This window comes from Polypterus senegalus, chromosome 5, assembly GCF_016835505.1.
Source record: "Polypterus senegalus isolate Bchr_013 chromosome 5, ASM1683550v1, whole genome shotgun sequence".
NCBI lineage: Eukaryota > Metazoa > Chordata > Cladistia > Polypteriformes > Polypteridae > Polypterus > Polypterus senegalus.
The window spans coordinates 142,740,016-142,759,460 of NC_053158.1; the positions used below are offsets into that span (position 1 = coordinate 142,740,016).

Here is a 19,445-nt window from a genome sequence, read left to right on the forward strand (position 1 = left end):
AGTTTTATTTATATATATATATATATATATATATATATATATATATATATATATATATATATATACATACATATATATACACATATTAGTATGTATATATATATATATATAATAAACAAACTACACGCCGTGGCGCAGCATAAAGGGGCTTCACCTCTGACACTGACTTCTGAGGTTCGATCCCTGCAAGGGGATGTAGTGGAGTGTGTTACACCTGATGAGCCCAAATAATGCCGAAACACGTGTCACATACTCTTTGCATTATTTGACAGTAAAACTATATAACGTTCTATGATCTGCGTCTCACAACTGAGACCAACTGGTTGCAGACCGACTACATGCGTTACCTGTTAGATAACCACCCATACAATCAGATCGTGCTTCAGACTACGAATACTATGAATATATATACTAATAAAAGGCAAAGCCCTCACTCACTCACTCACTCACTGACTCATCACTAATTCTCCAACTTCCCGTGTAGGTAGAAGGCTGAAATTTGCCAGGCTCATTCCTAACAGCTTACTTACAAAAGTTGGGCAGGTTTCATTTCGAAATTCTACGTGTAATGGTCATAACTGGAACCTATTTTTCTACATATACTGTAATGGAGTTGAGCTCGAAAGCTGTGGGGGCGGAGTTTCGTGTGACATCATCACGCCTCCCACGTAATCACATGAACTGACTGTCAACGCAGTACATAGAAAACCAGGAAGAGCTCCAAAAAGAGCTGAAGAAAACATGCATTATATAATTCAGAAGGCAGCGAAACAATAAGAAGTGAGCGAGTGACATATACAACCATATTCATGAGTGCTGCTACTTTGGAAACAAAGCACGGTGTAAACCTAAAGTTTAAATTAAGTTCATAGACAGGCTGCCGCTGGCGTTTGTCATGCCCACGGGTAATGCGGGATACAAGTTTAATGAGAGGATGCAGGATATAAACGAGAGTTTTGATCACTTTGTAACTAAGTTAAAATTGCAGGTGAGGGGCTGTGCTTATGCAAATTCCGAGAGACTGTTTGTGGGGGATTGACAGTTAAGGCAGGTGGAGGAGTCACGTCATCATCTCCTCTCCCATTCACCTCATTTCGCTCTGAGCTGCGCTCCGCAGCTAACGCAGTGTTACGACTTTGTGACGCTGCCACCAAATACTCACAGAAAAACCCACAAGTTAATACACACGCTGTGTCTACAGTTTCTCCACACTGAATCCTCCAGGCACTACTTACAAAAGGTTACATTGACAATCGTGTTATTTTTAAAATGTTTCCTTTTCTTAGCACAAGCACAGCTGAGAAGCTTCGATGCATGTGCTCCATAATGCGTTAAAAAATCACGCATTTAATCACACTTTGCATTACAAGCAAAGGGGAACTTCGGTCAATGCATGAATTCCTGGTACACCGATTACATTGATCAGCGCTTCCCGATTCATTTTACCCTCGCACCCCCTTGGTTTGAGAAGAAGTATGAAAAAATATGAGGTTAACACAGAAAAACAGATCACCAATTGAAGCTTTATGAATATTTGATTCGCCATCAATAATTGTTTTGGTAAAGCCATACTCCGTGTAATCCTCCTTCCATTTTATAATTTTTCCGCCACTAGCCATGATTAAATGAACGGTAAAAAAGTAAGAGTGAAGCGAGGGTGAATTATTCAGGCAGGCAGGCGACAGCTCAATAGCTCGAATTTGGATATAAGTAGGTTCTATTTAGTCGCCAGAAATATTTTTGTTAGGAATGGAAGTTAAATTTAGTCTTTAAATTTCTATGGTAAAGAAAAAGTTATGCAATGATGACTACATTTAACTATATAAAGTCAAAACTTGTATATATAAAGTCATTCTCGAATATATAAAGTCAAAGCTTGAATATATAAAGTCAGCACTGGAATATATAAAGTCAAAACTTAAATATATAGCCTAAAGTCATTCCCAAATATATAAAGTCAAAACCTGAGTATATAAAGACGGCGTTGGAATATTTCGGAATATATAAAGTCAGCATCGGAATATACAAAGTCTGCGCTGGAATCTATAAAGTCAAATCTTAAATATATAAAGTCAGCGTCGGAATACAGGCTATAGAGTAAGCGCTGCAATATATAAAGTCAAAACTTCAATATATAAAGTCAGCGTCGGAATATACAAAGTCAACGCTGGAATATCCATCCATTTCCCAACACGTTGAATCCGACCACAGGGTCACGGGGGTCTGCTGGAGCCAATCCCAGCCAACACTGGGCGCAAGGCAGGAACCAATCCTGGGCAGGGCACATGCATCATTTTCAAAACATTAACCGAACAGTGTTTTTTTAATTTATTTTTCTGAATACGTTTTTGTTAACTTAGTTCAGTTCAGAGTCGTTTCAATCAATAGATTTTGACTTTCACTTTATATATTCAGGAGTGAGTTTATATACTGAGATGTTGACTTTATATAATCAGGAATGACTTTATAAATTCTGACACTGACTTTATATATTCAGGTTTTGACTTTATATATTCCAGCGCTGACTTTATATATTCTGACGCTGACTTTATATATTCAAGTTTTGACTTTATATTTTCGGGAATGACTTTATATATTCAAGTTTTGGCTTTATATATTCTGACGCTGACTTTATATATTCACAAAATCAATTTATTTGCCTGTTTGGCACCCCATAGTATATGTGTGTGTGTATATATGTACACATGTATATGTATATATATATATTGTGGACGCTGGCCCGGACACACACAGACGGACACCGTTGTTTCACCCAACACACTGTTTATTTACAGATATTTACAATTTTACGTGCACGACACACCCCAGTGCCTCCTGCACCGATTCCCCCAATGTCCAGGCCTCACAGTCTCTGTGCCTCTCTCCTGGCTGCCTCTAGTCCTTTCTCCAGCTCTTTCCGCTTCCACCCGACATCCACCGATGACTGGAGGGAGGCGGCCCCTTAAATAGGTACCCGGATGGGCTCCAGCTGCTTCCCGGCATTCCTTCATAGCCACGCCCCAGTGTGGCGGAAGTGCCGTGCGCACCCGGAAGCCGTCCGGGTGTCCCCTGTCGTCTTCCCCCCAGCACTTCCTGGTGTGGCGGAAGTGCTGGGCTTCTGGGATATTCAGGCACTGGGGCGCCGCCTGGCGGTGGCCACAGGACCCTACAGGGCTGGCCTTCCAAGCCCTTTACCCGAGGCCCCCAACATAACCAGGGCGGACGCCCCCTCGCGGTCTGGAGGAGGCACAAGCTCCTGGGTACCACAGTGTGTATATATATATATATATATATATATATATATATATATATATATATATATATATATATATATATATATATGTGCCAGCAACACTTATGACAGAACAATTATATTGTCAATCATGTTGTGTTATTAGTAAAATGTTTCCTTTTCTTTTTACTTCTCCGCTGCCAAGCACGGGTATTTTGCTATATATATAGATATAGATTGTGGTCCCCGGCTGGGACGCCCAGGAGGACGAGAGGAGGGCTTGTACTGGTTATGCTGAAGGCCTCGGGTAGAGGGCTTGGAAGCCCAGCCCTGTAGGGACCCGTGGCCACCGCCAGGCGGCGCCCCAGTGCCTGATTATCCCAGGAGCCCGGCACTTCCGCCACACCAGGAAGCGCTGATCAATGTAATCGGTGTACCATGCATTGACAGAAGTTCCTCTTTGCTTGTATTGCAAAGTGTGATTAAATGCGTGATTTTTTAACGCGTTATGGAGCACATGCATCGAAGCTTCTCAGCTGTGCTTGTGCTAAGAAAAGGAAACATTTTAAAAATAACACGATTGTCAATGTAACCTTTTGTAAGTAGTGCCTGGAGGATTCAGTGTGGAGAAACTGTAGAGACAGCGTGCGTATTAACTTGTGGATTTTTCTGTGAGTATTTGGTGGCAGCGTCACAAAGTCGCTTCCGTAACACTGCGTGCGTTAGCTGCGGAGCTCAGCTCAGAGCGAAATGAGGTGAATGGGAGGGGAGATGATGACGTGACTCCCCCACCCACCTTAACTGTTAATCCCCCACAAACACAGTCTCTCGGAATTTGCATAAGCACAGCCCTTCACGTGCAATTTTAACTTAGTTACAAAGTGATCAAAACTCTCGTTTATATCCTGCGTTCTCTCATTAAATTTATATCCCGCATTACCCGTGGGCATGACAAACGCCAGCGGCAGCCTGTCTATGAATTTAATTTAAACTTTAGATTTACACCTTGCTTTGTTTCCGAAGTAGCAGCACTCATGAATATGGTTGTATATGTCACTCGCTCGTTTCTTATTGTTTCGCTGCCTTCTCAATTATATAATGCGTGTTTTCTTCAGTGCTTTTTGGAGCTCTTCCTGGTTTTCTACGCATTGCGTTGACAGTCAGTTCACGTGGTTATGTGGGAGGCGTGATGATGTCACACGAAACTCCGCCCCCCATGGCTTTTGAGCTCAACTCCATTACAGTAAATGGAGAAAAATAGCTTCCAGTTATGACCATTACGTGTAGAATTTCGAAATTAAACCTGCCCAACTTTTGTAAGGAAGCTGTAAGGAATGATCCTGCCAAATTTCAGCCTTCTACCTACATGGGAACTTGGAGAATTAGTGATGAGTCAGTGAGTGAGTCAGTCAGTCAATCAGTCAGTGAGGGCTTTGCCTTTTATTAGTATAGATATCTGTGCACCATGTTTCTTAAACATCAAGTGATAATTTTTTTTTTCCAAAATGAATGTGATATTAGTAGCCATTCAATCCAACAAACTTGGCAAAAAGGATACCTCTCTAAAATATTATTTTTACTATTGCTGTTCTTGTTTGTCCTGTTCCAAGGACAAACACAATTTGTTTTTGTATAGAAATACACAAAACTAGCCAACCCACGGCGTAGCATGGAACACTCAATTATCAACATGAACAGTCAACGTGGCTCACAGCTGCATGTGGACTGTAGCACAGACCAAAGCGAGTGAGGATGTGTTTGGTGACATGTTGGGGGCGGGCACATGAGAAAGCAGTGCACATATCTCGAGAGCGAGGGTGGACGCGGGAGGAGGGTGAGAGTTGGCGAGTGGGCCTCTGTCGTGTGTTCCCCATGGCGTGGAAGGAGGGTTAGAGTGGGCAGTCATGGCTCTGTCATGCGTACGACTTGATCGATTATATATACAGTGGAACCTCAGTTCATGACCATAATTCGTTCCAAAACTCTGGTCGTAAACCGATTTGGTCGTGGACCGAAGTAATTTCCCCCATAGGATTGTATGTAAATACAATTAATCCGTTCAAGACCATACGAACGAATGTAAATATATATTTTTTTAAGTTTTTAAGTACAAATATAGTTAACTAGCAAAATACCCGCGCTTTGCAGCGGAGTAGTGTGTTAAAGAAGCAATGAAAAAGAAAAGGAAACATTTTGAAAATAACGTAACATGATTGTCAATGTAATTGTTTTGTCACTGTTATGAGTGTTTCTTTCATATATATATATATATATATATACATACACACACATATATATACACACAAATATATATATACATACACAAATATATAAATATACATACATATCTACATATATACATATACACACACACATATATATATATATATATATATATATACACATATATACAGTCTTTGTGGTGCGAGCAATTGTTGCTGGGGGTGACAGAATCCATGAAGGAAGAAAAATGAAAAACATTGTTTGTACAAAATCTTAATTTATTTATCCATTCCTAAATAATTAAATGGGCAGGCTATTTTGTATTAGTGCAATACAATTTGTTAAAACGGATGACTCCCGCTCTTACGTGCAAGTCTGCGTGGATATTATGAACTATCGTTTCTGTTCAAGTTCTATTTAAATTTTAAATAGAAGGAATTTTTATTTAGTCGACAGAATATTATTTCGGAATAAATCAACTCAAACCTTAAATAACTTATAATATTTTGCTCTCCATAAAAATATATCCTGTCTAAATTATACAAGTTAGAAATAAAGTAAACGTTAAAAGAACAAACATTCAAATTTCTTTACTCTTATGTAATTTTATATAAAAATAAACTTAAATTTTAAATATCCCAAAAGATTTTGCTCTCCATAAAAATATATCCTGTCAAAATTATACAAATTCAAATATGAACATGGTGCATAACAAAACCTGGAAATATAAATAAAATTTGTTCTTTTCAGCAATAACAAATCAAATCATTCAGTTGTCTTTGCTCTTATGTCATTTTATCAGAGCTGGACGCTGGCATCTTTTTGGCAACAAGTTCGTTTATGTTTGGTGTGAGGTTCTGTGTTGTGGAGATTCTCAGGATGGACTGCAGGTGCTCATCAGTGAGGCGACTCCTGTGTGCTGTTTTGTTAGTCTTCATCACTGAGAAGAGCTTCTCACACAGATATGTGCTACCAAACATGCACAAGGTTCGAGCTGCATGTAGACGGAGCTGGAGCATTTTTGCGGGAATGGAGTGAATAAACTGTGCGGGCCGTGCAGTATCGTGCTTTGCCTTCAGTGTGCCATTACACTGCAGCTCAATCACCTCCATCTGAATCTGCACAGGTGCAGTTTCCACATCGACGGCAAATGGGTTGCAAAACAACTCAAAATTCTTTTTGTTCTTCAAAGTCACCAAAGCGCCGTGCAAACTCTGTGCGCAGTGCGCTCAGTTTATCAGCAAAGTGCGTATTTGGGAACACAGTAGTGCCGACTTGGTTCAACATTACTTGGCAACAGGGAAAGTGGGGCAAGTTGCACTGGTGCATTTGTGTCTCCCATAAAAGTAGCTTCACTTGAAATCACTTTGTGATTTTGCACGGTAAAAACGTCTGCTGAAGTGTCAGATTCTTCTTTAACTCTTCTGCTTTCTGTATCTTGTGCATTGCATTCAGGTCTTTCAGGTTATCTTGATGTTTTGTCTCATAGTGCCGTCTTAGATTAAATTCTGTAATTACAGCCACATTAGCTCCACAAATGAGACACACGGGTTTACCGGCAATGTCAGTAAACATATACTCAGCCTCCCATCGGTTTTTAAAGGCTCTATGTTCAGAATCACCTTTTCTCTTAGGCATCGTGTGGGCTAGCTTCGCAATATCTTGCAGCATCATAAGCTAGACTTGATTAACACAGTAAGTGTTCGGTAAGGCAGCTGAAGAGCTGCATTATGGGATCTGTAGTTTATTGTGTTACCAGCGCTTCATATCCCTGGGCCATTAATAACAATAATATATAAAATGATCTCGGGCGGATATAATTACGCCGGGCGGATGTGGCCTGGGCCTTGAGTTTGACACATATGGACTAAATAGAACTTGAAAAGATATATTTTTTCAAATGTGATCGCGCAATTCAGATCGAGTTGACGCGCACTACAGTACATCGAGCCCGCGTGCTATTGTGGTTTTGCCTGCGTGCCTCAATAAGTTACCCTCCCCTCGCTCTTACTTTTTTACCGTTCATCTAATGAATACACTGAGTATGGCTTTACCAAAACAATCATTGATCGCGAATAAAGTATCCATTATTCATAAAGCTTCAATTGGTGATCTGTCTTTCTGCGTTAACCGCATATTTTTTCATACGTCTCAAACCAAGGGGATGCGAGGCTAAAATGAATCGGAAGCACGCGTACATATTCAGTGCATCCACTCTCGGGAATCGAACCTCGGACGCGGCGCTAGAGCGAAGCCTCTACTATTAGCCACGGCGTGTGGTTTGTCTATTTGAGCGTAGCAGTGTAATTGGTTTTGTTCAGCACTCTTTGGAACTGTTGCTTTTGTCTGCGCACTCGTCAGTTCACGTGAGCTGCTGAATATGGTTTTATATGTCACTTTCGCTCGCTTCTAATTGTTTCGCTGCCTTCTTAATTATATAATGTATGTTTTCTTCAGCGGTTTTTGGAGCTCTTCCTGGTTTTCTACATACTGCGTGATTACGTGGGAGGCGTGATGATGTCACACGAAACTCCGCCCCCCACGGCTTTCGAGCTCAACTCCATTACAGTAAATGGAGAAAAATAGCTTCTAGTTATGACCATTATGCGTAGAATTTCGAAATGAAACCTGCCCAACTTTTGTAAGGAAGCTGTAAGGAATGAACCTGCCAAATTTCAGCCTTCTACCTACACGGGAAGTTGGAGAATTAGTGATGAGTCAGTGAGTCAGTCAGTTAGTCAGTCAGTCAGTGATTGAGGGCTTTGCCTTTTATTAGTATAGATTAAACCATAGAATGCACAGTGTAATAGTAAACTAAATGTAAAAATATTGAATAACACTGAGAAAACCTTGAAAAAAAGAGAAAACTAACACTGCAAGAGTTTGCACTATAGTGCTACAAACTGCTCGCTAGAGACACTTTTTTTTTAATGAGTTTTAAGCACAGGGAAAAAAATGAACATTTGAAAAATCCGTAATTTAATAAACAACCAAGAAAAGAAATATTGCAACAATGCACGCGCTCTCCTGTGTGTGTGTGTCTCTCTCTCATGTGCCTGTGTGTATATGTGTGTCTCTCTCACACGCCTGTGTGTGCGCGTCTCTCTCACGCGCCTGTGTGTGTCTCTCACTTGCGTGCCTGTGTCTCTTTTGTGCGCCTGTGTATCTCTTGTGCGCCTGTGTGTGTCTGTCTCTCATGTGCCTGTGTGTGTGTCTGTCTCGCGCGCACCTTTGTATATGAATGTCTCTCTCGCGCACCTGTGTGTGTGCCTCTCTCTCGTATGCCTGAGTGTGTGTCTCTCGCGTGCCTGTGTGTGTGTGTCTCTCTCATGTGGACTGTAGCACAGACGAAAGCGACTGAGGCTGTGTTTGGTGAGTTGTTGCGTGCGGACACATGAGCAGGCATTGCACATGCCTCGAGAGCGACAGTGGACGCAGGAGGAGGGTTACATTTGGCGGGCTTAGCTCTGTCGTGCGTTTCCCATGACGCGGGAGGAAGGTTAGAGTTGGCAGGCAGGGCTCTGTTGAGTGTATCCCATGGTCTTAGAGTTGGCGGGCATGGCTCTCTGTCTTGCTTGCGCTCAGTGTCTTGCGTGCCCTTAGTGAATTATATATATAGTGAATTATATATATATACTCAGCAAAAAAAGAAACGTCCCTTTTTCAGGACTGTGTATTTCAACAATAAAATTTTAAAAATCCAAATAACTTTACAGATCTTCATTGTAAAGGGTTTAAACAATGTTTTCTATGCATGTTCAATTAACCATAATCAATTAATTAACATGCACCTGTGGAATGGTCGTTAAGACCTTAACAGCTTACAGAAAGTAGGCATTTAAGGTCACAGTTCTAAAAACGCAGGACACTAAAGAGACTTGTCTACCGACTGTGAAAAACACCCAAAGAAAGATGCCCAGGGTCCCTGCTCATCTGCGTGAACGTGCATTAGGCATTCTACAGGGAGGCATGAGGACTGCTGATGTGGCTAGGGCAATAAATTGCCATGTCCACACTGTGAGACGCCTAAGACAGCGCTACAGGGAGACAGGAAGGACAGCTGATCATCCTCGCAGTGGAAGAGCCCGGATCTCAATCCCATTGAGCACGTCTGGGACCTGTTGGATCGCAGGGTGAGGGCTAGGGCCATTCCCCCCAGAAATGTCCAGGAACTTGCAGGTGCCTTGGTGGAAGAGTGGGGTAACATCTCGCAGCAAGAACTGACAAATCTGGTCGAGTCCATGAGGAGAAGATGCACTGCAGTACTTCAAGCAGCTGGTGGCCACACCAGATATTGACTGGTACTTTTGATTTTGAGCCTCCCTTCATTCAGGGACACATTATGAAACATTTTTAGTTTATGTCTTATGGTGTTGACTCTTTTACTGTTCATACAAATATTTACACATTAAGTTTACTGAAAATAAAAACAGTTGAAAGTCAGAGGGCGTTTCTTTTTTTGCTATATATGTAGATTGCTGTTTACCCTAAAAGTAATAATCATTGTGTGCCTGCATATATTACTTTTAAGTATAATACTTTGCTTTCTTACCTAATGAACAAATGAATATTGAACCATTGGTCAATACATATTCTAACCCGTTTTAAATCTAATCCAGAGCAGCATCAGGCATTATTACATCTCATGGCTCACTTAAGATCATACTACAATGTGCTGTTTTTCTTTGTTCTAATAAGACTGAAGGGCAACAAATTTTATTTTTTGTCAGAGAGTCTTCCAGCAAAAATTACTGTCCCCCACTCCGTTTTTGATTAAATAACACTGAATATAAGTGTACTATTCTCACTGAGTGGTCTTCCATCTGTTTTACCTTTGCTATTTGCTGTTTTGGAATATTTATCTTGAAAGAATGAAAGCTGTTTTTGGTGACAGCCAATGAGTCATTAAGACTTATTGTACTGTACTTACATACATCTTTCAATGTATTTTGGGCTTCTTTTCCAGTCCTGCCTCCAATTTGTGTTGCTAGGGATTTCAAGAAGCCTTCACCTGTGGTGCATTTCAGAGTTAAATGGCACTATATTTAAGCAGCCTCAATGCATAAAGTTATCACTTGTCAAATCCCTTGTACCTTGCCAGTCAAGTCCCTTTGTTTTTGTTTTGAAACTTTTTTCTTCTCCTCTTAGGTAATGTAACACTTTAATTTAGGTACTCTAAAAATGCATCTATTACTCACTTACTCTTATGTAACAAGACCTTAACACAGGCTTCTTTTGGTCTTTATAACAATAATAAGACATCAGTAGATAAGTTATTCATCTTTGTTCAGTGTGGCACATTAACGTGATGGTAAAATTACTACGTAATATGAAGGATTCACATGTCTTATATTAAATATTCAATATGAAGAGAAATGTGTCTCACTTAAGTCATCTCAGACCATTCCAATGTGAAGTTTTGTTAGTAGGTCACATTACAAAGATGAATAAACACTTTAGTGATGCTTTGTATGTATTATGAAGCCCCAAAGAAGCGTTTGTTAAGGCCTTGTTACATAATAGTAATGAGTAATAGATGTATTTTTTCAATACGTAAACTAAAGTGTTACTGGAATTTTTAACTTTCCTTGTTTTATTATTTTTATATGATCTGTATTTTGACTATTTTTCTTTTTTTTTTGCTTTCTCAATGTTCAACAAATATCATTTCCATATGTGTTACATTATTGAATGCAACCTTAAACACTGACAATAGTCTGTTTGAATGTGTGCTTACCTAAACTAGGTGCAAAATAAGAAAATCATGTTTGACCACAGGATGAGGATTTAGTATCTGACAATGAATATCATCAGTTAGAAATATTATTATTTATATATTATTATTATTTATAAATATTATTATTTATTAATTAAGTCAAGTTAAAACAACCAGACATGCTGCCCATTTTTGGCAGGTCAAATGACCCTTTTCATCCTCATTTGGCTTTCAAGTCAGTATTTTTAAACTAAGAAATTCACCTCTTCTTCCTGTATGCCATCCATTATTCAGTTACTGCTACAGTATGTAACAAGACCTTAACAAATGTTTTGTCTTAATAAGACAAAACACCAGAAATAACTATTTAAAATGCAATGTTTTTACTTGCGATGTATGTATTAATAACTTAAGGCTATATAACAAGGCTTTTGTTTGTGTTACATACTGTATCAATAAAGGAACTAACAGGTACATAGTAACAAATCCTTAAAGGCCATTTCTAAAGTCTTACCCAAGTATATGGGATTCTTTTACAGTTCACCTACACTTCTGAACTGGTGATCCGCCACCTTGGCCGGAGTGGTGGCTTTGGATAAAGGTTCTGCTCTGGAAACTCAAAGGTTGCCAGTTCAAATCCAATCAGTGACAGAAGGAAGGCTACTGAGCAATGCCATTAACCTGCAGTTGCCCTTTGCCTCTAAAGCTGGCTGTATTGCCTCATCCATTCTTCATAGTAATGTCCTGGCTATAACTGGATACCTATCTCTCACTCCTTTCTCCCTCTAATAGTTAATGCAAGTGGAGTGTATTGGCTTGATAATGGCCGCCTTTGCATTAACCAGGTGGATGCTGCACATTGGCGGTAGCTGAAATGGCTTCCTATTGTCTGTGTTAAGTGCTTTTTCTAGTTTAAAAAGCGCCATATAAATATAATTAATTATTATTTTTTACAATTGCATTTAGTTCAAAGAATGTGGTCTAGCCAAAATAATTTTTTTGGTAGAGTTAACGCAGAACAGTCTCAAGTTTATTGAATTCTATCCAAGGACCATAATCTTGTTTACAGTATGTAAAATTAGATTTTTTTTTCAGGTGTACTTACACTATAATTACCCAAGTATCCATCCATCCATTTTCCAATCCGCTGAATCCGAACACAGGGTCACGGGGGTCTGCTGGAGCCAATCCCAGCCAACACAGGGCACAATGCAGAAACCAATCCTGGGCAGGGTGCCAACCCACCGCAGGACACACACAAATGCACCCACACCCCAAGCACACACTGGGGACAATTTAGAATCGCCAATCCACCTAACCTGCATGTCTTTGGACTGTGGGAGGAAACCGGAGCGCCTGGAGGAAACCCACACAGACATGGGGAGAACATGCAAACTCCACGCAGGGAGGGAGGACCCAAGTATAATTTAAAAATTTAAAATGGCACTGACATTTTATTATAAGTTCATTATTCTAGTAAGAGAGCAACAGCTGTTCTGTTAATAGTTTGTAATGATGTATTGTACTAGACTGAGAGATGCATCATGAAAATAGATAGATAGATACTTTATTAATCCCAAGGGGAAATTCACATAATCCAGCAGCAGTATTCTGATACAAAGAAACAATATTAAATTAAATAGTAATAAAAATGAAAAAAAATTAAAATAAAATTAATGTTCGCATTTACTCCCCCAGGTGGAATTGAAGAGTCGCATAGTGTGGGGGAGGAACGATCTCCTCAGTCTGTCAGTGGAGCAGGACAGTGACAAAAGTCTGTCACTGAAGCTACTCCTCTGCCTGGAGATGACACTGTTCAGTGGATGCAGTGGATTATTCATGATTGACAGGAGTTTGCTTAGTGCCTGTCGCTCTGCCACAGATGTTAAACTGTCCAACTTTAATCCTACAATGGAGCCTGCCTTCTTCACAAGTTTGTCCAGGCGTGAGGCGTCTTTCAAGTTTTGAGTATCCCCCATCCGACCAACTTAATCCATTTCAGACTCATTGGGGTTGGAGCAGATCGTGACAGCACTCTGATTCCCAACCCAGTCTCAGTCATACAGGACTAATTTATAGTCAACATTTAACCTCACACAAACAACTTTTGGATATAGGAAGAAAATTGGAGTACCAGGTGTAAAAACTCATTCAGACATGGAAAGAACCTGCTTAATATGTTTTTATTTGTTAATTAAAAATACACACGTGACTTAAATACGTAGTTCTGTAGGTACTCTGCTGTTATTAACTGCTTTATTTACTGTATATACTGTATGATAGAAACATACAAAGGTGTAATTCTTCTAAAGCCAGCAACTCATTTCAGCTATTCTTGCAATCATTACCTCACATGTGATTCTGCACACCCCACATGTCCTTTTCAGGTCAAAGTTCCATCAACAACTCCTTTTCTCCTTTCTGAATAAGACTTCTCATAGCCTGTTCATGCTCTTCCCCCTCTTTTACACTACAAGGAATCTGACTTTAATAATGATACTCTGTATTGTGCCAAGAGTCGAATGGGCTTGTGTAGAAAAACAAAGAGTGAGAAACAGTACTAAAAATAATAATATGAAGAAATGTCAGAATGCATTTTTGCAAACAAATAAGAGTTTGACATAAACCAACAATCTGTATATTACTACCCCAGTCTAAACGCAATCCAGAAAGCCACTTTTCATTTAAAACAAAAAAGCAAGTTCAATCTAAAAGCAACCATAGAGGCAAAGATGCACTGAAACAATAAACATTATATTGACTGTAATTGTCATATTGTTAAGACATTTGTGTGTGCTTTCTAAAGTGCCTTGCCATTATATAGTATATATCAAAAACATGAAAACTGATTTTATTTAATGATTGGAAACTTTTTTTAACGCAGTAGGATGCCTAATTCTTGGACTTTTCAAAGGTAATGAGTGTAACTTTTTTAAATTTGGAAATATAGAATCATTTACCTCCTGTGTAGAATTTAGCAACCTAATTAGAGTTAATTCAGTTGTCGAAATTATGAACCAAAATTATAAAGTGTGGTTTAAGTGAGACATTTATTCTCTGATCCACTTATGCAGTGCTGTGCACATTATGGAAATCACCCCTGACACCAGTCCATTACAGAACTCAGTCACACACCCACCCATACTCACTCATACAGGGCAAGTTCGGAATCACAAGTTAACCTAACCTGCACTTCTCTTAGATGTGAGATTGATGTCCATTCACACAGCCAGAGAATGTCTGATCACTGTTCGTACAGAGATTAGGTTGGATCTTGAAAGGAGCATCCTTAAATTCAGAGGCAGTCACAATGACCATGCATCCCAATGTTTACTAGAGAATATTGTCAAATGACTCTTAAAAACAGTGCTAGATGGCTTTTTCATTTCTAATCATTCATGTATACAGTATTTTCATTTGTTTGTTTTATTTAAATTGTTTTCCTTGTTTCTTGGGTTTTCTATCTACAGTAGTCATCATAAGTTGTAAACAGGGCATTTCCTGTGTCTTTTGTCTAAGTGCATCTTCTGTCTCTAGCTGACCAGATACAATGGTGTTTTTTTATCATCTTGGCAATTTCACTAACCACTGAGCTGCACATATGTTTTAGTTTAGGAAGAAATACTCTTCATTTGGAAATAAATGTTTTATCTGAGAAATTAATTCATTATTGATTCTGCCACCCAAACATGTTTCATTTACATTTACATTTCATACAGTAAAGAGAGAGGCAGCAAACACCTGCTTTGAATCCACTAATATATTTCAGCTGTGTTCAAACTCTTATCCTGTTAGGGTCAGAAAAACTCATAAAGGACTCTTTGTTTCCAGGGAGGCTTCATCAAGTCGTGTCACTAAAAATACTTTTTTTCTGTTAGTAAATGAAACATGTATATGTTTTAACAAGCTGGAATTACATGCCAGAAATCTTGGAAAGTAGCTAGAGAGAGAAATCCCCAGAACTTTTTGCCAGTGCTTCATGAGACAGAGGGTCTTTGTCATAGCTAAAACATCAAAGGAAGCCCGAAAATAAATAAGAAAAAGGAAAATTACCCACTAATTCTATTGTGAATATTTAATTATGTTTTATTGCACTATTGTCTGCCTCGTTTGATTTAAGAACAAGAAACAGAGCAACAAAGTTCTGTCAAATACTAATTTTTAAAAATGCAGAATTGCCCCTTTTCTTATGTAATTGGATATTATTTGAAGAGCTATAAAATGTTACGAACTATTATTTAAAGAAAACTGAAGATTAAAATTACTTTTTAATTACCTTTTTATTAAAGTTTTTTTTTTATATATATATATAAATATTTCTCACTCTGTTTCCCCAGTTCTACACAATGAGTCCATGGAGTGCTAAATTGTGGAAAATAGCCATTCACATTACAGTTTTGCACTACTCAGGCTGTGATAAAAAGATAAAAAGTGCTCTTCTAAAAGAAACTGCTTCAAGTACTTCATAAGACAGCCAACAACAATTGTTTCAAAAATAATTTGTAATTATGTATATGTCTGTGTAGTATGTATTATCTGTATTTAGTGTGTATGTGTGTGTGTGTGTGTACATACATATATGTGTATATATATACTGTAATATATAGTATATATATTATATATATATATATGTATATTCATACATACTGTATACAGTATACCCCTGTATATAGAGAACCTTTCTTTTACACAACCAAAACACCAGTGCACAGGTTAATATGTCAAGGCTTTTTTGAATCAAATTCCTCTTTTTAAATATCAAAATTTAATTTAAAATGTTGATATCACCTATTATGAATTTCAAATCAGCCATTCCAGATTTTTAATTTTATCAGTTTGAAATTTGATATCAAGGTTTTTTGAAGTACAACACCCTAGTACTGAAGTAAGTGTTTGAAATTTGTTATCAATGTTCTGAAATGTGAGATTAACTTTCCAAGAAACTCTTAATCAAAATTCAAAACCTTCATAAAATATTTTGAAAAGCTTATATCATAATTTAAAAGTCATATATACATTTTCAGATTATTATATTCAATTTTACTCTTGATGCTGTGATACCATGTTGCAACCTCTCTTCTGTATCCTTTTTTTGACAAGCTAGCAATAATTGTAATATTTACAAAATAAACTGTCTATGTAAATATGGTAGATATAACCACACTGAATATAAGGTACCATTATGATTAGAATGTACACTAGGTTAAACACTTTTAATTTTAAATGTGTTAGATTATAAAAACAAGGGGATCTTGATCTACATACAGTATAAGTTGAATATGAAGCAGAATTAAGATGAAAAAAGTTACTAACATAATAAAACATTTTACTATTCTTTCATTTTATTTACAAGTTATGTTTAATCCTATCCTTAGGAAATTGAAGCCCATCTTAACAGTACAGGGTTCAAGACAAAAACAGTACTTAAATGGAGCACAACTCTATCACAGAACATTTAGGATTTTCATGTTTTTTTGTTGTATAACTTAGATAAAATTGTAAGTTTACTTAAACTTTTCATGAGTGTATGCAGAAAGACACAACAGTGTAGATCACAAGCTGTGGATCAAAAAGTTAACACCATCACACTTTCATGTTTGTTTATTTATGTTCTGTATATAATTGTAAACAAAGAGTGTGTGGCACATCTCAGGAAAAGACAATGAACTGTTACTTTATTTGTTAAAATAATATTAGTTGAATGAAGCAAACTGTAATCCTTCTTGACCTGAAAGCATTTTTATTATTTCACTATGTTATATTATTATTAATTAACTGACTAATATAGGCTCTAAAAACTGATGTATTCCTACAGTTGTCTTTCATGCAAATTTTAAATGTTGTGCTCGATATCAATTTTTAAATGCTGATTATGTTAAATTTCAAATGCCGATATCATATTTCAAAACACTGTCAAATTTTTAAATTTCAGTCTGAAATATAAACTGTGACTTATTGACATTCTCAATTTTGAGATAAAAAGTTGATTAAATGGTAAAGTAGCTTGCCATAGGTGAAGGGTTTAGACAGTGAGCTACTGGTGGGAACTTATACTTTAACTATTAGTTCTACACCAATTGTAGAATGATGTTTTATTTTGTTTATTTCTGCTTAATATTACTCAAAGTCCTCCCTCCCAAGGCTGAGGCAGGCATTGTTCTTGATGGATCTACTTATGTATCTTTCTCAGTGGTTCTGTTGCTCTAGTATTATTTATTACAAAATATATGTAAATTGCACCACTGTGCCGCGTCATTAAATAGGCTTTGTCCACCATCTTTCAATAAATTATTATTTAAAACATTTTTGAGGTTCAGTACTGCAGTGATGCTTAGTGTATATTTACTCTGTCTAAACATTTATTCTCTGAACCTACTTTTTCCACTACTAGGTTACAGAGGCTAAAGCATTTATTTTATTGCTTAATTATTTGTTTTAAACTTTAAATAACTTGGTGTGTTAACAGTAAAATCAACTTAAAAACTTATTTTTATTTCTTGAAGTTTAGAAAAAAGTGACTTTTATTTGAATCAGAAATGTCACAGTATGGTTCAGCAGATCATTTACAGATCATTTAACTATGTAGTTTGGTACAATATTGTGTGATTGTATTGTATTTTATATTACTGTGTTTTTGTGGTTCCTTCAGGATCAATAGTTGATTATATATAGTAAAATACAGTAAAAAATAATCAACTCAAGAATCACTCCATGCAGTTCTACTAAATGAAAATTCAGTATTCTTTTTGTATTGTGTTTAAATATTTCTTTTGCTTAGCAGTTTTAAATTACACTGTTCTGTCTTCTCAGTGATCCTCCACCAATCATGTTTTAACAGGATTAAGAGCTGGTTGTATCACCTCCTTACAAAGCGCCTCCTTAGAAAAAAACGTTTTATAGGTAGTACAAATTTGATATAGAGCATCAAATAAATATTAATGTAAATGACGCAATTCTGGCAGAATATATGGATTTTTAGCAAGTATATTCAGCCAGAAAACTAAACACATCATTCTGTTGCTGACAACACCTCTTGAAGAACCATAGAGACTTTAGATAGTCATGGAAAGGTTAGGAATTGCTGTATGTAGGATTTTGTTGGCTGTTCTTATGGCCTAAACATGTAGCTCTGTCAGGCAGCTAAGCAGTTGTTTCCCTTAATGCGCATTGGTATTTTAGAAAATGTGAGTGGCAATAGGTGGATGATGGAATTTCTTCCAGGCCAAGTATTGAAGAGCCGATTGGAGTAAATTAAGGTCTTGTAATTATGGACTGGCTATATATTTGTTAAAGAGATGATTGAAACACTTTGATCCAATAGCATTGATTACTTTCGAATAAAAAAAAATTCTAAATCTTCAAGCATACTGTACTTATATATTGCTCCTGAAAGTACCCAAATTTGAAAAGTATTCACAGTAATAAGTTTATTTTAAAAATCAGAAGTCATTCTGCATACAATAGTTACAGTACTTTTCAAGATTAATTATTTTGATTTAAAAAAAAAAACAATCATTTTATTCTTATCTTGCTTTTCTCAGAATTCCACTACATTTGTAACCTCATTAGCCACTTTAATGTGAGAGTGAAATAAAGATGTAATATTCTGGAAAAAAGAAGGAAAATCTAAAACAGACAAGTCATTCCTTAATTACAGAATTTTGTGTGTTGTTCAGTTTCAGCCACCAGTCTCATTGCCCAAAATCAGAAAGATAAACAAAGTACTTATATTCCCCAGTCTGTTTTATAGACAGTTTGCATTAACATGAGAATCAAAACAGATAGATTTTGAAATAGGTACATTTTTGTCAAAAGTTTAAACTTTAAAATATTAAAAATCATTTAATGAATCCTCCCACATGCTATGCGGTGTCTCACCACATATATGGGGTTTTCCAATCGGCTGTGCCTTTTTTAAACCTGCTTTTTCCAGTTCTGAATCATGGAATAGGAAGTCTATTTTCTAGCAGCAAGGCAGAACCCTGGACAGGGTGACAAACCACTGCAGGACATTCTTATTCATACTGGGTTGATTTAGAATAAAAAAAATAGTGCATGTTTTTGGAATAGTCAGAAAAAACATACACAAAGAAAAAAATGCAGGCTGCACATTTACAACAACTGAACTGTTTGTTTAATTTATATTGAATGTAAAAACTGTATTAATGACTTGGTTTACACATGAATCCATTTGTGTTTTAGTTTTATGGATATCGGTGTCACTTTGCACACTATAGTAATTGAAACCATAGTTAATACTTTCTTACAGTTAAT

The 19,445-nt window shown here is 37.2% G+C and overlaps 1 protein-coding gene across 1 annotated transcript in view; it reads left to right on the forward strand.

The window, feature by feature from the left end:
- gmds (GDP-mannose 4,6-dehydratase) overlaps positions 1 to 19,445 on the forward strand; it is an 861,801-nt gene that overhangs the window by 438,724 nt on the left and 403,632 nt on the right. The window lies entirely within an intron of this gene.